Source organism: Nomascus leucogenys, chromosome 3 (assembly GCF_006542625.1).
Source record: "Nomascus leucogenys isolate Asia chromosome 3, Asia_NLE_v1, whole genome shotgun sequence".
NCBI classification, from domain to species: Eukaryota; Metazoa; Chordata; class Mammalia; order Primates; family Hylobatidae; genus Nomascus; species Nomascus leucogenys.
The window spans coordinates 28952879-28976009 of record NC_044383.1 but is presented as its reverse complement, the minus strand read 5'-3'; the positions used below and the strand labels follow the sequence as shown (position 1 = coordinate 28976009).

Sequence of the window (23131 nt, the reverse complement as noted above, 5' to 3'; positions counted from 1 at the left end):
TGCCCTCTCTCTGAATGGGACCTTCTTCCCCATCTTCTAACTTTTTGTTTGGCCTTGTGACTTGCTTTGGCCAATAGAGAGTTCAAAGTGATAGTGTGCCAGTTCTAAGCTTAGTTATCAAGAAGAATGTGTGTTTCTACCTGTTTTCTTGTGCCTTTGGGGTGGCCATGAGAAAAACATGACCTATTGGTCTCAGGAGGAGGATGAGAGACAACTAGTACATAGCCATTTCCAGCCAAGCCCACGCTAGATCAGCCCAGCCCAGCTAGAACCACCTAGCTGAGCCCAGTTATGATCAGCCAACCCCGAGCTGCTCTGAATATTTCTGAGAATAAAGTGATTGATTGTTGTGAGAATAAGTGATTGAGATTTAGGTGGTTTATTTTGCAGCATTTTTGCAGCAGGCAAAATCAATAGAACTTGAGAGATTGGATGTAGCAAATTTGTGGGAACATAATTACAGTATAAAGTGAGGTTCACCTGTATTTCGAGGTCATTAACCTGCTATATACATGCTCAGGGATGGACTTAGGAGTGTTTTTTTTTTTTGGTGGTTGCCTGCCGCTTGCCTCTCTTTACAATTCATGGTTTCTTTTTCTGGAGCTGAATGTGGTAGGCCAGATTTATAGTCCAAAAGAATTAATTGTCTACTCTTTTTCCTTCTCACTCTCCTTCTGGCAGGCTAATCAGATTCCAGCAGAGCCTGAGAGCTGAGTAATCCTCAGTTCCCTCAATAGGGGCCTTCAGACCCTAACATTTGGTGTATTCTTGTTGGAGTTGAAATCAGTTTTAGCTCTAACTGTGAAGATGGAATTTCACTTGAAGGGGTGAGAAATACAGGGCCAGGGATTTTCTTGGTTTTGACTGATTACTTAAAATATATTAGTTCTAATAAAATATTTAGCTTTTAAACAACAAATTTAATATAGGGAATTGTATTTTATTTGTTAATGGAAGTTGCAGGGAGATTGGTAGGAGTTGTGCTAAAGTGCACTGTTGTGATTTTGCAAAGTATAGTAATTACTGTAATATTTTGTTGAATTATTAATATCTACTATGCCTACAGGAACATAAGCTTCTGCAGTCAAATTCATTTTAAAATTGCCTTTCTCCCTTCTGGTTTTGTTTTGTGTTTTCTTTCTTGTGCACTTACTAATTTTTAAAGAAATGGGGTAGGGCAGTGTTAATTATATTGTATGAAACACTGTTGTCACATGCTAACTGAATATATGCTTCTTCCAAACCTGTTTGCAGTGGCAGATTGAGGGATGCTGAAAGAATCATGTCTGGGGAGAAAGGGCTCATCCGTGTGTTTTTTTCAGGAGCTGAGATGAGGAGAGAAAAATAGCAGAGAGGTCACATGTATGCAGATGAGTATTATGTCTGCATGCTTCTAAGCAGAGCTGGTCCAACCTGTAGATGAAATTGGTAGGCGTTTAGGCATATGTGATGAAACAGCACAAGTCTCCTTTTTTATTTTGAGGTGGAGTTTGCTCTTGTTGCTCAGGCTGGAGTATGCAATGGCATGATCTTGGCTGACTTGGCTCTGTTTGTATTTGTATTTTTAGTATAGACAACATTTCATCATGTTGGCCGTGGTGGTCTCGAACTCCTGACTTCAGGTGATCCACCCACCTTGGCCTCCCAAAGTGATGGGATTACAGGTGTGAGCCACAGCGCCTGACCTCAAGTCCCCTTTCTTAATTGCCTTGACAGTGATTACTTAGTGTCTATTATGTGCTCAAATGAGATTATTGTGGATGATGACGATGATGATGATAGCTTACAGTTGTTACCTGAGTGGGCTCATGCTGCAATAGGACTCTGGATGGAGTGCAGGGTTATACATAAGCATGTTTTTTTTGTTTTTGTTTTTGTTTTTTTGTTTGGTTGGTTGTGGCTAAACTGAAATTAGAGGACTAGCCTTCACATGAATATCTGCCAGCTTTATGAAATGGTGTAAGTCAATCAACATCTGAGACTCAAGTTTCCTCATCTGTTTAATAGTTGCAAGGATCAAAATGAAATCATGTATTTGAAAGGGCATTATAAACTATAAATGTACAGATATTCTTAAGGAAATATTGTAATTAAATTGTAGAAGGAGTTGCTCATACTCATGTTGTGATTTTGAAGGGGAGCAAGGAGGACTTTTTTGCTTGATTTTATTTTTTCCTTTCCAGAATCTTCACAATTAGAGGACCATTCTTCATGTTGAACATTGTTCCCTCTAAGGTCCTCTTAAAATATAAATAATTCAGAGACAATATTTAGAGCTGGAGAGAACACATAATGACCTAACTACATCTTTTTTCTGACATAGAAAATGTGGGCAAGAGAGATTGTCTAGTGTCCAAATTCATCCAGATAGTAGAAACGCCTGCATTAATGTCCAGTTCTCTGACTTTTAGTCCAGTGCTCTTTCTGTAACACTCTGATGCCCATTAGTATTCCATTAAGTTTTTAGTCCAGATAATTTCCCCCCAGAATGTAGCCTTGGGAAGAATAAATAAATAGATGACTAGTGGGAAGACATCAGGTTTGGGATCCCTTCAGGTAGAAGAGTAGTGCTTGGGTCGGAAGGACCTGATCTTGAATCTTAGCTCCACCCCTGACTAGGTAGCTGTGACCTGGGCAAATTACTTTTCTGAGACCTACTTCTCTCCTTTATAAAATCAGGATATAATCCCATTTTGCCTGGTCTTTGTGAGGATTTAGTGAGTTTAAAGTGCTTGCCAAGGTGCCTGCCCTGTGGTAGAAGATACTCTAAAATGAGCAGGAAATGGTTATTGTTAGATAAGAGGTCTGGAGATTAGCTTGATCTCCCTCACAGTTGGTCTGCCTTCTGCCAGCCATTCTTTCACCCCCCTGCGAGGGTGTGTGCTTTTTAAGAGGAGAGGAAGCTGCACCCTCCAACATTGCTGGTTCCCTTCCCCAGGATGGGGGAGGGAGGACTTTGTGAAAGGCCCATGCAGAGATGCCTGCACAGTGGGGGACACTCCTGCACTGGCCAGAGGATGAGCTGGGACTTAGCAATAGCCCTTCCTATATCTTTTTTCTCAGACGGCAGCAGCTCCAGCCCGATTTAAATTTCCTTTAAAGGAGCTGAGGATGATAGGAGGGTGGAGATGTGCATCTTCAAAGAATGGCAGGTGACTCTAAAAATGAGACAAATCAAAGCACCTGCATCTATAGCTGCACATTGCTGTGTCTTAGGTGGCTCTGCTTCTTATTTTAAGTTACTAAGGTGGCTTCCTGAAAAGTGGGTTTCAGTTTTTTAACTGAGAGTTTATTATTCTGCTTCTAACTGTCCATCCTGCCTATCTGTGAGCTGGGTAGGACCTATTGTTTCTAGTGAACTTACAGCAAGTAAAGCATGGCCACCTATGGGTTAACATTTAGATAGAGGAGGAACTTCCAGGGACAGAAGAAAATAGGAAACACCCCAGAGTCTGAGTCCCTTCTCAGGTATGGGGGCTGGGTCAGCCTTTACCTGAAATAAAACAAGAGCAAGGGATGCAGGGAAGTGAGCTCCTGTGGCCCTCACCCTCCCCTCTACCCAGCACCCTCCACTTTCCTAGGTCTTTCTGACCTAGGGAAAATGGTCTAATACTGGTCCTTTATGTCTTCGCTTTTTTTTTCTGAGCCCTTCACATTTTAAATCTGATATCCTAATGGTGAATGAGTTGGGGATGGTATGGGAAGGTGTTTTAGGGATGGTGACTCTTGAAATCAGAGCCTGTGCTATTTGCCTAATTTTTCCAATTTTTAGGGCTGGCATCAGGGAGAGGTAAGCCAGTCCAGACATCTTTCTGGTCCAGAGACTCCTATTTCCTGTCTGACTCATGCCTGAGCCTCAAAAAGCTCCCATGAGAGGAGAGCCATGGGCTCTGGCCAAAGACTGGCTCTTCTCTCTGTGTTGGTCAAGTACTTACAATGATGGATTTTTCTTGGTTTAAGCAGAGGGGCAATTGGGGAGAGCTTTGCTCTGTATCTTTTTTTCCTCTTTAAATTTTATTTATTTATTTAAAATACATATGACATAAAATTTGCCATTTGAATCATTTTTACTGCTACAACTCAGTGCATTAATTACATTCACATTGTTATGCAACTATCACCACTATAGTTCTAAAACCTTTTCATTGTCCAAACAGAAACTCTGGAACCACTTAAACAACAACTTCCTCTTGCTCTGTTCTTCACACAATTAAATTCTCTTCTTCAGCATCTGAGCAAATCTGGGGATTTCTAGTTTATTCCTCTCTTCTGCCTTCTCATGTCCCATCTCTAACCATTTTCTTTTCTTTCTTCCCAGAACAGGGGCCCATGGAGTTGGGAATGAGGACGAGTCTTGTAATATTCAGGGATAAGAAATAGGGGAGTATTTTTCATCTCCCCCTTGACAGCTATGTTATTTATTTATAAAGATAATCATACCTGCTGTCACCCAGAGAAAGATATGTGTCTTGCTCCACCACCCTAACTTGTTCTCCTGAAGCAGGGATAGGTAATGCCAAATTATCTGCTCTTTGACCATCATGGGCATCCCAGCAATCAGTGACATACCTCAACAGGCAAGCTGCCCTTGTCCAGTGCAGTCTTGACATTGTGACTTAGTCTTGGCTAAGCCTTTTTAAGAGGAGACTTGCTTGTTCATAGCTGAGATCAAACACACTTCATAGTTGAGTTGTTATTGCCTATATATTTATTAATATCATTGTTATTTAAGGTAGTATGATTTGGGAATATAGATAGATAGATGGATAGATAGATAGATACATATCATCCTGCAATAAATAGTTTTTAAAATATCTTGAACAAATTCCTAATTGCACTTAAGTACTGTGATTGATGATGAACAAGAAACAGTTCAGATTTGATCTCAGCCTTCTGGGAACTTAAAATCTAAGAGAAGTATGTGTAGGTGGAAGGATGGAAATCCAAATCAATATTGGAATCAAAAGTGAAGCCTCTGGGGATGGGATCCAGCATTTACTGAAGGTCTGCTGTGTGCTGGGTGCCAGTCTTGGGTGCTTTATTTGTGTCATTTCATTTTCCCCTCATCACTTTATGAGTTGGAGGTTATTATTATCTCTCTTTAACAGAAAACCGTGATGAAGAGGTTGGATTATCAAGCTCACATGGCTAATAAGCTTCAGAGTGGGTAATGAAATAGAGGAAAATCCAGATGTAAGGTAGTTAAGTCTACTGTATTATTGATGTTGAAATCAAGATATTACAGAGTTTGTGAGTGCAGATAGGCTGAGAGAATCAGAGCAAAAGGGTGGGAGAAGGTGAAGACATCAGTTTTTATTTCATTTTAAAATGACATAATTTTGCAAAAATAATAGACAACAATTAGGATACTCTTACTGTGTGCCAAACACTGAGCTGTAACCTTTGCATTGAGCATCTCATTTAATCTTCATGGTGACTCGATGAAGTTTCTACTATTATGAGCCACATTGTAAAGATGAGTAAATAAAAGCATGGTGGGGCTCAATACCTGACCCAGGTCACAAAGCTGGTGAGTGACAGAGCTGCAAGTCCCAAGTGGACCATCTGACTTGAGAGCTCCTCACTTGATGAGTTACAGAGCCCACTTCTCCAATTCATACCAGCAAGGGAAGCAAGACCTCAGCAATACAAGGTTGAACTGCTGACCCCATGAGGGCTAAGATGGGTTTTCAACTCCTGGGCCTTTTTTCAATTAGGCTGGCACGTTCTTTTCTAGAAGCCTTCATTGAATATTTCTACTTAAGCTCTGATGTTTCCAGGCAAAGAGCAAGATGAGTAAAGGCTTGGAGGTGAGAAGTAATAGAGTGTTTTTGGGAACTAGGAGAGGCAGGAAGAGATGGGTCCAGATCACAAAGGCATTGCATAGCCCACTGGCAAACTTGCATGTTATTTTTATAGGCACTGGGAACCCTTAGTAATTTTGAGCAAGGGAAACATGTAATTAGCAATGGCATCAATTGTCCTCCAAACACCACAAAATCCATTCTCCCTACTTCATGGGAGGAAAAAGAAAGGCTCAGAGAGGCTGAGTTTTTGCCTGGAGTCACTCAGCAACTTGTTAGTGGAAGGAGCAGCAGAAGCCCACACTGTCTCTCCTTCCAGCTCTGGGAGCTGCCGGCTTCCTTCCTTTCACTCTGCCTGTTCCCTTCCCACCTCTTGCCTGCTCCCTCCTGGCACAGTGGAGTCTTCTCCATCATTAGAGCAGCCAGTGGGGTTCTGTTGTAATTAAAGGAAGCCAACAGGGAGAAGCAAAGCAGAGCAAGGGAAAAAAGCAGCCACCAACACCACACAAACTCCCTAACAACTGCTGTCTATCGCCTTTCATGGGCACTTGCTTGCTTTAAATACAGCAGAGGGAAACCCCATAGGATGGTGTGGGAAAGCAGGTTATTAAGTTGCCTTCAGGCTGGCAGAATGGGGATTTACTCCTTTTCTTGTCCTCCCTACCCTGCAGTGCAAAACTGATCAAATATTAAAAGTTGAAAGACACTTCGAAGGCCATTTAGTTCAACTTCTCCTCCAAGGCAGGGCTTCCTCCATTGCTTTCCTCTCTCCACATAGCATCTCTGATATGTTGTTACGTGGTGGCTCCCTCGCTCCCCAGCTCCCCACATTTTCTGGATCAAAGCTCAGGAGGGATGGGAAGACATTTTCACTAGCAAAATAGTGGCCACACAAGCCTGTTGTATTTACGGCAATGACTTCAGAAATGTCTAATTAATTCATTTATCCAATTAGCCTCTTGCTCTCTGAAATGCTTTTTCTGGGTTGCTGAGCAACTAGGACAGGCTTTGAACACATGCATGCTGCTGCTGAATGAACCAGGAGCTTTTTCCTTCACCCTGGCAGCCCCCCACTCTTTCTTCTTTTATTTTTCTGATGCACAGTAAAGGAGAACATCTCCATCATCCCCCATCCTTCTCGCCTTCCCCCCTACCCCCGGCCTCTCTGAATGTGCATGCTGCCTGCCTTAACACATTTCCAAAGGTAACTTTTATGCCAAGCATTTGTCATGGACAAGGAGAATGACAGGATATATGGGCACACAGAGATGCCTTTGTAAAATAATGAAATTATCTGGGCTCAGGCATGACTTGGGAAGAGCTTTGCTGGTTGTTGGGGGAGGCGGGGTGAGGGCTGGCTAAGGGTAGGCTCAGACACGTTGGGGAAGAGGGTGCAGTCTGTCTTGGGGTGACGTTGCAGTAAGTGCAGCTTGACTAGGCAGCAGTTCCATCTGTCTTTACAGTGTGTCCTTCATGGGGAAATTGTTAGCCCTCCCCAGTCTGGAGTGCATTGTGAGCAATAAACAGGAGCGGGGCTTAAGGTGAAAATGAAAGGAAAAATATCAACCCAGGAGGGCAGCAAAGTGCCTTGAGGAATTATCCTTGAAGTGTAACACATTTCCCTTTAAGGATGTGAAAATGCCACAGGCTGCTTCACTGAGTTAGAATGTTAGAGATGGACTTTGAGCTCAAACTTCCACCATTCTTCGTTTTTACAGATGAGAAAATTGAAGCTCAGGGAGGATAAACTGTTTGATCAGTGTCTCACAGCCCTGTCCTGCTTATGTCACCACATTCCTCCTCTTAGATTTCATAAAGGGGTCCTTGTCCATAAAATTAGTCACTTGAGCCATCAAAGCTTACTTTTAAAATTTTGACTTTAGTTTGGAGTAGTTGAAGTTGGCAGTGAAGATTTGCAGCGCTCAAGGATCTTGGCATCTATCTCCCCATTCACCTTGACATCTGTGTATTGCAGATGCTAGGGGCACGTGCTTGGGTCTAGTATTCAAATACGAATGAGGAAGGGTTCCTTGTCTTCAAAGAGCTCCCCCAAACCCCTCATGTGGTGGAAGAGATGGACAGTAAAGGAGGAAGGAATTCCTTCTTAGAGACATTAAAGAAGCATTCAGAGAAGAGGAGCTGGGCAATTTGCTGGGCCCAGATCTTACAATGAAGGGGGCTATGGGGATGGGATGGGGGTGGAGGACATTCCTGGTCAAGGGGACAGCATGGGCCCAGTAAGGAGGCATGGGAGATGGTGACATATTTGGGGACTGGAGAGTGGCCTGGGAATAGAGCCTTCCAGCTGTCTGGCTTTTCTCTCATACATGGTGGATGATTTGGTGCTACCCACACCGACTTCTGGAAGACACTGCCTCTTGCTCTCTGGAATAATAAGAAAGCACAGTTATCTCTATGCATGTTGCAGTATGAAAAAGCATGTCAGGTTTCCTGGATGGAAATGACTTCCCTTTGAAGTTAGTTCATAAATAATGATGAAGGGCATTAAAGTACACATGCACTGCACACATTTAGCTACTGCTGTGGACTGTGCTCACTGGGAGCAGAACCTTCAGGAAAACCAGCTGCCCAGAGAAAAAATGAGGGACTATACAGTCGCTAAAGCACGGGCTCCCAGAGCCTCCTGTAGGACCAAGGGAGACCTTTTATGGAACAGGGTCTATTCCATGGCACTCACAATGGTAGCAATCACTTAGTCACTCTGAAATTCCAAGAGATAGTCAGAGAAAAAAAGTGGCCTGTGACAATGATTGCCCTGACCAAGCCTTTCCAAGGCAGCAGATGCTTTACTTCCAAGCATTGCCCATCCTGATCAAGTTCTTCCTCCAGCAGTGCAGCCACGTTTCCCTGGTGGCAGACATTCCTTTTCCAAGGTTGGGCTTGCTTTTAGAGGGCCCAGAGATGGCAAACAGCATTGTGCAGTGCTCCTTAGTATAAACTCTCCTCCAGGAATGTTCTTAACAAGGTGGTTTTAGTTTCTCTAGGAATTAAGCTGGGGCTGGCTGTTATTTTTCTGGTAAGACTTGTTACTCTAAAATGCATACGGGGCCGAAATCACAATAGCCTGTCTTTGGAGCAATCAGACGCACATGGCAATCTAAGGCTCTGGTAAGGAAGAGTCCGTGGGTTCTTATTCAATAAATATTTGATACATTGGGCTTTGATGGATGTAGACACTGTCTGCTTGGGTTTTCCTAGACCAAAAGGTGAAGTCTCCGGTGGTCACTGCCTCTTGTTTGTTCCTTTGATTTCCTTTGACCAAAAACAATTCTTGTCTTGGTGAGATCTATTAAATCTGTTCTTTTCCAAAATGGGGCTGGTAGTGCATGGTGGACAGAACTGGAACTTTCCCTCTGGTCATTCCTTGCCATCCCCTGGGTGATTTGGTTTCCCATTTTCTGGGATGTGCTGATAGGGCTTGTCTCCCGCCCCCTCTTATATAAGGAGGCCGGGTGCATCTAGTGCCAGATTTTATTCAACCCTGTAACAATCCCCCCTTTATGACATCACTGCTCATCACCATGGAAACGTTTCCTCCGAGTCACAGAGACTGGATTGTGGCATCATAGCATCAGGCAGGAGGAGGAGAAGAGGAAAGGGGAGAGGATTGAAACTGCCTGGAGGGATGAAATGCCAATAAAATAGGATGCAGTCACAGAAATAGGATTTTTCTGTCTGGATCCTTGAATGGAGAATCTAACCATGGGCCGCAGGAATAAACCTCATCTAGCATAAGGAGGAAGAGCTTTTGTGGAATGTAGACCTGGGACCTTTTGTTCCTGTGCAGTATTTCTTCAGGGAAATGGAATAATTTTAATGAGAGCTATCCTGTATTTTGTTTTATTTTAGAGACAGGGTCTTGCTCTGTTGCCCAGACTGGAGTTCAGTGATGTGATCATAGCTCACTGTAACCTCAAACTCCTGGGCTCAAGTGATCCTCCTGCCTCAGTTTCCCAAGTAGCTGGGACTATAGGTGCATGCCTCCATACCCAACTATTTTTTTAATTTTTTATAGAGATGGGGTCTCACTGTGTTTCTCAGGCTGGTCTATCCTGTATTTTATATGCATTTCTTATTTGATCCTCACAAAGTCTCTTTGGACTATTGGATCAGAGAGGTTAAATAACCTGCCTAAGGTAACATGGCTAGAAAATGGCAGAGCTGAAAATTATTAGGGGCATAAGATATAAACTGTGTTCTCATGCAGCTTGGCATTGGGAGAGAGAGAGAGAGAGGAGAGAAGAGAGACAGTACGTTGGAGACAATTATCAAGTTAATAACATATACATAGTTAAAATTGTGGTAGGTGTCATGAAGAGAACAGACGATGCTTTCAGTGAGGAGATACTGGAGTGTGCATAGGAGCTACTTATGTTTGTATGTTATTAAATTTGGGACAAGGCTCTGAACCTAGTTTATATGGACTTAGACATGCAAGGCACTGTGCTCACATATGTACTGACTTTCCTGAGCTCACCTGCTGGGCCCCACAACCAATACCCTTCTCCTCAGCTGCTTTTCTCTGCCTATGCCCCATCATCCTCCTTCTCCATTTGTCTTCTCCCTTCTCCTGAGATCGTCCTGCCTGCTCTCCTCTCTTGATCCTGTTTCTTCCTACTGATCTCTGATCTTCTCTTTCTCTAGACTATAAACTCCTCAAGAGAGAGAAAATTGTTCCCCTGTTTTATATCTTGGTTTACCCAAGGATCAGGCTCCAGCCTGATCTAGGTCTGCTTCTATGGTCTGCAAGAAATAAATGAGCAATGTCCCTTTTTAAAGAAAAAAAAATGGCTACATTTTTCACAGTTAAAAAATATTGTCTAGTAGACTTTTCTTAACAAACGCTGGCTGATAAATGAATGGACAAGTAACAAGTGAGCATTAAAAGGGAACAAAACCTCAGAGTAAATGGCCAATCCTGTGTTGTTCTACAGCTTGTTTGCCATTGTTGTTTGCATAGGTTCATTCTGATTGTGATTTCAAGTTGTATTCATGTGATTTAGCCACCTTTTCTCTTAATACAACTGGTCCGAGTCTGTAGGATGGTGTCAGCTTAGTGCTTCACAGGGTTCTAAGAGCTGGGGGCACTTTGCCGTGGACCTCCTCTGGGAGCTGCTGTCCTGGTGCCCTATCTGGCAATAGATGGACAAAAGGAAGCCTCATACTTTCCATTTGTGTCACCTTGCTGAGCTTTCCTTGATTCATCTGAGTTTCAGGAGTGTTTGTCACTTGAGTTCAAGGCGCCTTCATGGCACTCCTAGGATTTAAAGTGGGCAGGTTGGTCTCAATTTGGTCTCCAGTGTCTGGGCTGCCCGACTCAGATGAGCACCTTACTGGTTGGAGGTCTGCAATTAGACTTCATTGCAACAGCCGCGCGCGCGCGTGTGTGTGTGTATGTGTGTGCGCGCACGCACATTAGTAAACCGTATTAAGTGCCTTTACTATCCAACCTTGTTCTTTCCAGGGCCTACAGTAACTTGATCTGACTTCTAAGGGGGCCCTTCTGGACCTGCTTTATTGATTCTATCAGAACCATTTATGATGGGCACATCTAGAACTACTAAGTGCCTTTTTTTCCTCTTTTTCTTTGTTAAGTGTTACATGGGGAGTGAATAGTGAATTAATTAAGATCACAGGGTTTGGAGTGAGGGAGACAAGAGTTTGATCCTGGTTTATCCTCTTACTAGCTATATGGTCTTGAGCAAGTTACTTATATTCCCTACATTTAAATGTCTTTATTTACAAAATAGGCATGAATATATATTAGTACCTACTTCATAATGTTGATATTCAGATTCAGTGAGATACACTTGTATTGTCTTACCATGATGTCTGTCTCATCAAAGTTAACTATGATTAAGTGGGCCAAATGTACCATTTGCATATTTTCCCCCAAAATTATGCAAACACTTTTTGAACTCAGCATAAAACTTGAACTATAGTACAGATCATACCTAGACTTTCTCAAGTTTGAATTAGAAGGGTCAGAATAATTGGCATTTTAATTGTTCACCATTTACAGGCACCGTAGGTGAAGGGAGTCTAGGAATAACAACTCTTAGTTGGAACTAATTCCTGAGAGCTTTATCAGATATTAGAGATATTTTCCCCAAGTGTGATTCTGACATTAGGACTGTTAAAGCAAATTAAACAGGTGCAGTCCCCTCCCTCTGAGAGCAAAGAGTTATCTTCCAGCGGGGAAGTTCAGTTGGACATGTGTCTGTGTTGATGTGCACATACACTTCAGAGAGAGGTGTTAAGAACGAGCACTGCCACTCAAAAGTGGCTCTGTGACTTTAGGAAGTCAGTTCATCTTTCTGGGCCTCCAAATCTTCAGTATAGAAGGGGAAAGGGTAGTAGCTACTATATGCTTTTTCCCTCCAGCATGTTTATTGATGTATAATATACATGTACTAGAGTGCACAGGTTTAAAACACTTATTATTTTTATTGTGGCAAAATACACATAACATAAAAGTTTACCATCTTAACCATTTTAAAGTGTATAATTCAGTAGTATTAAGTGAATGTTGTACCAGCGTCACTGCCATTCATCTCCAGAACACTTTTCATCTTGCAAAACAAACTCCGTACCCATTAAATAATTCCTCCCCATTCTACCCTACTTCCAGCCCTGATAACCATCATTCTACTTTGTGTCTCTATCTAGCTACCTTAATAAGTGGAATCATATAGCATTTGCCTTTGGAATATTTCACTTAGCATGATGTCCTCAAGGTTCATCCATGTTGTAATATGCGTCAGAATGTCCTCCCTTTTTAAAGCTGAATAATATTCCATTGTATGTATTTACCACGTTTTGTTTGTCCATTTGTCTGTTGATGAACACTTGGGTTGCTTTCATATTTCAGCTATTGGGAATAATGTTGCTATGAACATGGGTATACAGTATACCTGTATCTCTTTGAGATCCTGCTTTCACTTCTTTTGGGGAAATGCCCATAAGTGGAGTTGCTATATTATATTGTAATTCTACGTTTAGTTTTTCCAGGAACCATCACACTGTTTTCAATAGTAGCTGTACCAATAGAACACAAGTCTTCCAATTTCTCCACGTCCTCACCAACACTTTCTGTTTTTTTTTTATAGTAGTCATCTGAATGGAAGAAGTAGTAGCTCATTGTAGTTTTTATTTTTATTTCTTTAATGATTAGTGATATTGAACATCTTTTCATGTGCTTATTAGTCATATGTATATCTCCTTTGGAGAAATGTCTATTCAAGTCCTTTGCCCATTTTTGAAATTGAGTTGCTTGTTTTGTTGTTGAGTTTTTGGAGTTCTCTATATATTCTGCATGCCAACTCCTTATCAGATGTATGATTTGCAAATATTTTCTTCCATTCTGCAGGTTGCCTTTTTACTCTGCTGATGGCATCTTTTGATATATAAAATTTTTAAATTTTAATGAACTCCAATTTTTCTCTTTTGTTGGCTATGCCTTTGGTGTGGCATCTAAGAAATCCAATGTAGTGAAACTTTTCCCATAAATTTTCTTCTAAGAGCATTATGGTTTTAGGTCTTACATTTAGGTCTTTTATTCGTTTTGAGTTAATTTTTATATATGGTGTTAGGTATTTAATTGTTTTCTATCAAGTTTCCTCAGCACCATTTATTGAAAAGACTGTCCTTTCCTCATTGAATGGTCTTGGCACCTTTGTCAAAATCATTTGACCATTTATATGAAGGTTTATTTCTGGGCTGTATTCTATTGGTTTATGTATCTGTCTTTATGCTAGTGCCACACTGTTTTGATTACTGCAGCTTTGTAGTAAGATTTTATTCAGAAAGTATAAAGTCTTCTAGATTTGTTTTGCTTTTTCAGGACCGTTTTAGCTATTCAGGCTCCCTTGAGATTCCATATGAATTTTAGGATGGGCCTTTCTATTTCTGCAAAAAACATCATTGGGATTTTGATAGAGATTGCATTGAATCTGTAGATTGCTTTGGATAGTATTAACATTTTGACAATATTAAGTCTCTCGTTCATGAACATAGGGTGTTTCCATTTATTTATGTCTTTAATTTCTTTCAGCAGTATTTTATAATTTTCATTGATGACTCTTTTCTGTCCTTTGATAACTCCTAAGTATTTTATTATTTTTACTGCTATTATAAACGAAATTGTTTTCATAATTTTCTTTTCTGATTGTTTCTTGTTAATGTAATGATATGCAACTGATTATTGTCTGTATCCTGCTACTTTGCTGAATTTATTAGTTCCAATCTTTTTTAAACTTTAGAGTGTTCTACATACTACATCATATCATCTGTAAACAGAGATAATTTTACTTCTTTCTTTCCAATTTGTATGCTTTTTTTTTTTCTTGCCTAATTGCTCTGGTTAGAACTTTCAGTACTGTGTTGAACAGTATTGGTAAAGGCCAGCTTCCTTGACTTGTTCCTGATCCTAGAGGAAAAGTTTTCAGTCTTTTATGATTGAGTATGATGTTAACTGTGGGTTTTTTTTTTTTAATATGGTTCCTATTATGTTAAGGTAGTTTCATTCTTTTACTTTTATTTTATTTTATTTTATTTATTTATTTATTTTTTTGCAACACAGTCTCGTTCTGTTGCCCAGGCTGGAGTACAGTGGCACAATCTCAGCTCATTGCAACCTCCGCCTTCCAGGTTCAAGCAATCCTCCTACCTCAGCCTCCCAAGTATCTGGGACTACAGGTGTGTGCCACCATGCTTGGCTAACTTAAATATTTTGTGTGTGTGTGTGTGTGTGTGTGTGTGTGTGTAGAGATGAGGTCTTACTATATTGCCCAGGATCTTGAACTCCTGGGCTCATTTTTTCTGCCTCAGGCTCTCAAAGTGCTGGGATCACAGGTGTGAGCCACCATGCCTGGCTAAGGTAGTTTCCTTCTATTCCTAGTTTGTTGAGTGTTTTTATCATGAAAGGGGTGGTGGATTTTGTCAAATCCTTTTTCTGCATCAACTAAGGTGATCATGTGTTTTTTTGCATTTCATTCTGTTAATGTGGTATACTGGTCAATTTTCATATGTTGAACCATCCTTGTAATCCAGGAATAAATACCACTTGTCATGGCATATAATCCTGCTAAGATGCTGCCAAATTTGGTTTCCTAGTATTTTGTTGAGGATTTTTCCAGCTGTGTCAATAAGGGATACTGGTCTATAGTTTTCTTTTCTTATAGTGTCTTTGACTGGCTTTGGTATCAGGGAAATTAATGCTGGCTTCATAAAATGAGTTAAAGAGCTTCCCCTCCTCTTCAGTTTTTTGGAAAAGTTTAAGAAGGATTGGTGATAGTTCTTTAAATATTTGGTAGAATTCACTGGTGAAACCATGAGGTCCAGAGTTTTTATTTTTTGGAAGATTTTCGGCTACTTAATTTCCTTACTGTTATAGGTCTATTCTGATTATCTACTTCTTCATCATTTAGTGTTGGTAGGTTTTGTGTTTCTAGGAATTTGTCTACTTTATCTAAGTTTTCCAATTTGTTGGCATACAATTGTTCATAGTACTCATTTGTAGTCCTTTTTATTTCTGTAGAATCAATAGTAATGTTTCCAGTTTCATATTTTATTTTAGTGATTTGAATCTTCTCTCTTTTTTTCTTAGTCTAGTGAGGTAAATGTTTGTCAGTCTCATTGATCTTTTCAAATAACCAACTTTTGATTTCATTGATTTTCTCTAGTGTTTTTCTATTCTCTGATCTCTGCTCTGACCTTTTTTTTTTCCTGTCTGCTAGCTTTGGGTTTAGTTTTCTTTTTCTATATTCTTAAGTTAGGTTATTGATTTGAGATCTTTCCTGTTTTTTAATTGTAAGTGTTTATAGCTATAAATTTCCTCCTTAGGACTGCTTTTGCTGCATCCCATAAGATTTGGTATTTTGTGTTTTTGTTTTCATTCATCTCTAAGTATTTTCTAATTTCTGTTTTGATTTTTTCTTTGCTGCATTGTTTGTTTAAGAGTGTGTTGTTTAATTTTCATTGTTGCTGAATAGAATGTTCTGTATATGTTTATATCTAAGTGGCTTATTGTATTAATTCTTTCATTTCCTTATATTTGGTCTAGTTGTTTTATCCATTTTTTGAGGGTAAAGTATTAAAATCTTCAACTGTTATTATGAAGCTATTTCTCCCTGCAATTTTGTAATGTTTTTACTTGATATATTTTCATGGTCTGTCATTAAGTATTCATAACTGTTGCATTTTCCTGCTGTTTTGAACCTTTTATTAATGTATATTGTCCTTCTTTGCCTCTTGTTTGCAACTTTTTTTTGATTTAAAGTCGATTTTGTTAGATATTAGTATAGTCACCTTTGTTCTCTTTTGGTTAATGTTTGCATGGAATTTTTTTCTTATCTTTTCACTTTCAATATGTTTGCATGTTTGGATCTAAACTGAGTCTCTTATAGACAGCATATAATTGGATCATGTCTTTTAACAATCCATTCTTCCAACCTCTGCTTTTGATTGGAGAATTTAGTCCATTTACATTTATAGTTAATTACTGATAAGGAGGTACTTACTTCTGACATGTTGATATTTGTTTTCTACATATGCCTTACAGCTTTTTTGCCCCCCATTTCCTGCATTACTATTTTCTTTTGTGTGTGTTTAGTTGATATTTTTTGTAGTAAAAAAATGTAAGTTTATTTCTTATTTCCTTTTGTGTGTGTGTGTGTGTGTGTGTGTATTTTTTGATGTTGTTGTTTGTTCATTTGTTTTTGAGGCAGAGTCTCACTCTGTTGCCCAGGCTGGAGTGCAGTGGTGTGATCATAGCTCACTGCAGCCTTGAATTCCTGGGGACAAGTGATCCTCATGCCTCAACCTCCTAGGTGCATGCCACCATGCCCAGCTAATTTTTAAATTTTTTTGGTAGAGACAGGATCTTGCTATGTTGCCCAGGCTGATCTCAAATTCCTGGGCTCAAGCAGTCCTCCTGCCTTGGCCTCCTATAGTGTTGAGACTACTGGCATGAGCCACTGCACCCAGTCTCCTTTTGTACATATTCTATAGCTATTTTCTTTGTGGTTACCATAGGGATTATATTTAACATCTTAAAGTTATAACAACTAACTTAAATTTATACCAGCCTAACTTCAATAACATAAAAAACTCTGCTTCTTTAACAGCTCTATCTTCACCCCTTTTGGTTGGTGATGGCATAATTACATCTTTATACATTGTGTGCCCAAAAATGTACATTAATAATTATTTGAAATACATTAGCTAGCTAGCACACAGTTTCAGTGTCCATTTCAGTGAAGTTTCAACGCATGATTACACAGATGTTACTCAGCAGCCAAACAAGATCAAGACATAGAACATTTGTAGCACTCCAGAAGGCTCCTTTATGTTTGCTGTAGACCAGTAGTCTCTCCCCCGGGAATAATCAATGTTCTTATTTCTATTAAGTTTTACCTGTTCTTGAAAATTATGTAAATGGAATAACATAGCATGGTAGATGGCCACTATATGTAGCTCTAATGTGGTTCTAACAGCCTTTGCCTTCTAATATTCATACCCTTGTATAGTCTCCTCCCCTGGGGTGTGGACTGGACTCAATAACTTGCTTGTAATGAACAGTATTCAGTAAAAGTAATGGGATATCACTTCTAAGATTAGGTTACAAAAGACTTTGGCTTTCATTTTGATTTTGTGGTCTCTGGCTCTCCTCATTTGCTCTGATGAAAAGCCTTTGTGTTTTTAGCTGCCTTATTGGCAACAACCAATGAAGAATTAAGGCCCTTGGCCCTACATCCATAGTGAGTGAGGGAAGCAAATCTTCCCTCAGTTGAGCCTTGAGATTACTGTAGCCTGGCTGACATCTTTCGTAATGCCTTGTGAAAAATTGTGAGCTGGAAGACCCAGGTAAGATGTACCTGCATTCCTGACCCACAAAAATTGTAAGACAGTAAATATCTGTTGTTTTAAACTGTTCAGTTTTGGAATAACTTGTTACACAGCAATAGATAGCTAATATGTATAATCCTTGTATTCTCTTTTTTGTTAAGGTTTTTTTTCAGTTAACATTATGTCTGTGAGATTTAACCCTGTGGATATATATAACTTTAGTTTGTTCTTTTTATTTCTCCATAGTATAGGAATATATCCAAATTATCTATTCTGTAATTCATGGACATCTGACTTGTTTCCAATTTTTGGCTATATGAACATTCCTGTGCATTTTTTGGACATATGTACTCATTTCTTTGGCGTATATACCCAAGGGTAGACTAGCTGGGTCATAAAGTAGATTTTAGTAGATACCACCAAGTAATTTTCCAGAGTGGTTGTACCGATTCTACTCCCTCCAGCAATGGATGAGATTTCTAATCATTTCACTTCCTTGCCAATGCCTAATTTTTTTTAAATGTTTTTCATTTTAGTCATTCTGTTGGGTATGGTGATAAATCCCATTGTGGTTTTTAATTCAATTACTGAGATGTTGAGCATTTTTCGTATGCCTAATGGCCATTTGGATATATTCTTTAGTAGAATGCCTGTTCAAGTATTTTGTCCATTTTATATTGCATTGTCTATTTTTAAGTTAGATTTGTAAGTTCCTTATTTTCTGGACTTAACTTCTTTGTCAGATATATTTATTGTAGATATCTTCTTACAGTCTGTTCTTAATTTTAATGAAATACAATTGAGTATTTTTTTCTTTTAAGGTTATAAAATCTTTGTCTATTCCAAGGTCAGGGAGATAGTCTCCTATGTTTTATTCTAGAAGTTTTATTGTTTTAATGTTCACATTTAGGCCCGTGATTCTTCCAGAATTTGTTTTATGTGTTGAGTGTCTGATGTGACGAAGGGGGCCAATTTCATTTTCTTTTCTCATATAGAACTCCAAATGGCCCAGCACCATTTACTGGAAAGATGTCTTTGTTGCAAATCCGGCGTCTTACTTGTGTGTCCATTTGTGAACTTTCTATTTGGTTCCATTGGTCTATTTTCCTATCCTAATACCAACATCACACTGTATTAATACTGTAGCTTTATAATCAATCTTATTATTCGGTAATCTAAGTTTGCCAATCTTATCTTTTTTTCCTTCATGATTGTCTTGGCTCTTTTTGACTGTTTGTGTTTTCATAAACATTTTAGAATCACTTGCCAATTTCCACAAAAAAATCCTGCTAGGATTTTAGGGTAGGATTATATCAGTCAGTAAGCTTGGGGAAGATGAACCTTTTTAAATTTTCCTTAATTTCTCTCAGCAGTGTTTCATACTTTTCAGTTGAAAGGTCTTGTACATCTTTCAATAGATTTATTCCCAGGGATCTGATGCTTTGTGATACCTTAAGTGGGAATTTAAAATTTTTCATTTTCTAATTTTTGTTCCTAGTATAATCTTTAAATTGGATTTTCATTATGTCATCTGTGAACAGAGGTGTTTTGTGTCTTCATATCTTTTATTTAATACCTTTTATTTCATTTTCTTGCCTTATTGCACAGGTTATGACCTACCCACAGCGTTGAATAGAAGTGGTGGTAGACATAATTCTCTTGTTCCTGAGTTCAGGGGAAAACATTCAATATTTCTCTATGAATCATCGTGTTTGCTATAGGCGGTTATGGATACTTTTTACTAGGTTATGGATAAAAGCCTCTTTTTCAAGTCTGACTTTTGATGACATCCTCTAATTGTATAGAAAAAAGGAAAAGCTAATATATAGAAGGAATAATGATGATAACATGGGTAAGAACAAGAGAAGCAAGAGAGAAAATGAGGTAAAGGAGTATGTAAAATACAAGAATAAAAGAGGAATTTCTTGGGTGCCTCCTATGTTCCAGGTGCTCTGACAGCCAAGTTAACTTGTGATAGGGCACAGGGCTAGTGAGGACTGGAGGCTGGAGGAGAACCCAGATCTTCTGAGAATCAGGGCTTATTCTTTCTACTGCACTCAGAGGGAGAGTAAACAAAGGGGAAGATTTGTAAGGAAGAGAACAGTTACTCCCAAATCCTCCTATAAGCCTAGGGCATTGTGTCTTTTTTCTGTCTCTTTCATCTCTTTTTCTTCTGTTTCTTTCTCAGTCATGTGCATTTCTAGGTCTTGACCTTGATCTTGAATTTTAACTTGATTTCATTCTCTCTCCAGTGGCCAAATGGTAGTGTGTGCCTTCTCTCCACTTCCATCCAGATCATATGAGGTTCTTGTGCTCTGAGATGTCTCTTATTTTAATTCAGCTTTTGAGACACCCATTACATAATGCCAGTTGACCCTGGTCACTCAGATCACAATGGCTGGGGCATGAGATTAATGGTCATGTCTGGATCCTCTTTGGTGTCATTGTCAGCACTCTGCAAATCATGGTTATCCAGTGGTCACTGGGACACACAGAATAAGCGGGTTGAGCAAGGTTCAGGCTGCAGTGAAGGCTGTAACTACCCCGAGAAGTCCAACCTTTTGTGGTGACAAGTCATGTTTATCTCCTGTGGCTGTGGACTCCATTTCGAACCCAATCTGGGCATGTTTGGGAGAGAGGCTGCTCCCCTGTTGCCTGAGCTTTTGGCAGCTGGGCAAGCTCCCCCGTCGGGTTTGCTTTCTCTTTTGCAAAGTCTGTCCTGAGGCTATTATTTGGTTTTCTAGTCTTGACTGAATTAGGATGGTTCCATTTAAAGTGAAAACAATATAACACAACCTTAAAAAAGGACTGAAGAAGAAACAGAATAAAGAGAGGTTGAACGCAAGTGTGTTTTGCAGTGTTTTAATGTATTCGGGATGTTCCTTTAACGTTAGCCAGCCTGTCGCAGCCTGCCCAGGAACCTGGTGCATTTGTTGTGTGGCAGAAAAGGTTGCTGAAGGTTGGGCTGAGGTTTGGGCTGAGAAGTTGCCTGAGGCCTCCTGAACCATCATCTTCATTATTGAAACATTAAACACCCTTTGGTCCCCAGGGCTTGCTATCAGAGCAGTTGGCTCAGAGGATGAAATGTGGCAGGAATGAGGCCATTATCTACCATTATCCTGTTGTTCGGTAAGATATCCCTATATCCCACCCCAGTAGCCAGTTGTTTCTGAGTGTGACTTTCTGGAGAAAGTGTGGATAAATCAAGATCATCCATTTTCATTCCTGGATACATTAGGGGGTGGGGAGAGAGAGAGAGAGAGACTGACTGCATATGCTTAGCAAAGAGGACCAATCTCATTATTACATTTAAAATATTTGTTTCCTCTCTTTTGCAGTGTTTTAAAGTATGAAGGATGATGACCAGACATTTGTTTAAAGCAGGAGGCACACCCACTTCCCAGGAGCTTGCATTCTAGTAATGACAGAATCCATGTCAATGTTAGACACATGTGTGCATGGTCTGGCCTTCAAACAATTAAACAATTGTGAGGATGCCAAAACTAAATTTCTTACCTGGGCATAGACCCACTGAATCAACAATAAAGAGAGTGTACTTTAAGAATACACATGGAAAACATCTTTAGGCTTTAGTAATAACAAGCGCTGTTTAATCAAGGAGGTTCTCGTTATTTGGGATTGACTGGTTGGGTGAACTAGACCCAGTTCACACAAGTGACTTCTAGAGAGTTCAGACCTGAGAAAGCAGCTATTAAGCATGTTCCTATGTGTAAGCACGTACACATCCCTGGCATATAGTAAGTGTTCTGTCAATATTAGTAAATATGACTATTATTGATGAAAAAGAAGTAAAGATTAAAAACCATCTGAGTCTGGTAACCAAATCCCTAGGGTCAGAGTTTCTTTCATTTAGGATGAAAGACACTGGCCAGTGCTGGAAAGTGAGTTAGACTGGATGTGTCCATATGTTTGTAAATGTTTTACCTGCCTCTTTGATGATTCTTTTGGGCCTAACCTAATGGGGCATGTGCTCAGGACTTGCTGCCCCTACTGTTAGCCTCCTGAGGGCAGGGACCTCAGTAGTTCCTAGCCAGTAGAGTATGATATGCTCAAAATATATTGTTGCAATAATTGAATGATATTATCAAAATGAGTCAGCAACATCTGTGGTATCCCTCAAAGTTGACACTATGGAGGCTTATAGACATAATAGGAACATGCCCATTACAAAGCCTTGCTCTGTTTCCTCCCCTCCCAGTGTTATGTTCAGGTCTTGGAACCCAAGCCAAACAAGAGAATCATTAACTGAGGGAGAGCAGGACAGGGAAGGACACTAGCACCCTATTATAAAATAAACCATTACAAATATAGGTTCATTTACTCTGGAGGAGAGAAGACTTTGGGAATGAAAGTTCTAAACATTTGAAGGGCTTTTATACAGAAGAAGGATAAGAATTGTTCTCTGTAGCCTCAGAGGACAAAAGTTAGAATGTGGATGAGAAGTTGCAAGGAGGTAGACTTTCTTGCACCATAAAGAGGAACTATGTCATGGAGAGAAGTGGTTGGCAGAGTCCTGGGATCTGTTTGGGTACCTGCTGAGTGATTAATGCGTGTGCAGGACTTTGGAATCTACCTTCAGAATTTCTTATAAAGTAGAAATTAAATAAGATGAGAAATGGGGTCTCTTTCTTGTGGGGAGGGAAGTAAAAGCTGTTGTAGTGGCCCAGGTAGACCAATTAGGGCTTCTGAGAACGTTGTCCACCTTGAAAGAGAAATGAAGGGACCCACCAGTTACTATGAATCAGGAATATTACCAGATGCTTTCTTTAAATAGAGTTACTTGTCTCATAACACTGGGAGGGTAGTATTGAAGGAAACATACTCACAGAGGTAGAGTAACCAGTCCAGGGCTCACTTTTCCTGTCTTAATCCTCTCCTGGAACACTGTGTTGTCAATTGGATCCCCTTTACACCAAATCCACTTTTTATTCATCTAAATAAATGACTTGTGGATAGAACATCCCTGCCTCAAACTGTTCTGGAACTTTCTTCAGGGACTTGGATGGCCTTCTAAGCACTGGATTTTGCCTTGTCAGTCAAGACCTTCTTCTCTTTCCTGCAGAATCCTTGCCGAGGGGTCTTGATTGCAGCATTCCATTTCTTTCCCTCTGCCTTGGTGGAGGGTTTCAGAGAGCCTTCTGTTGACCTTCTTTTAATTGCTAATAATTATTCAATTTTATATAGCCCACAGTGATAAATATTCATGAAAAGCACAGCGTATCAAGATCCAACACTTTAAGCTATTGTGTTTTTTTAATTAAACTGAAACATGGGATTAAATGCAATAAAACGAAAAAAAGAGAGAGCATATATTGTTATCTATTTCAGTCCTGCTGTGAGACTGCATGGGAGGCAGATAGGAAACCTTGACCTGGGTGCTGCAGTATTCTGTCCTAAAGTATGTAAAGGAGACCTCTAAAACATCTGGACCAGCTGGA

At 39.8% G+C, this 23131-nt stretch overlaps 1 protein-coding gene and 1 long non-coding RNA gene across 2 annotated transcripts in view; one reads left to right on the top strand and one right to left on the bottom strand.

Annotated features, from left to right (window-relative positions):
* Positions 1-23131, top strand: part of SORCS3 (sortilin related VPS10 domain containing receptor 3) — a 620618-nt gene that overhangs the window by 15848 nt on the left and 581639 nt on the right. The window lies entirely within an intron of this gene.
* On the bottom strand, positions 7664-9396 carry LOC105739493. The gene is made up of 2 exons (XR_001115411.2): positions 8503-9396; positions 7664-8189 (listed from the first exon to the last, which is right to left on the bottom strand). It is a non-coding gene; the product is annotated as an uncharacterized LOC105739493 (long non-coding RNA).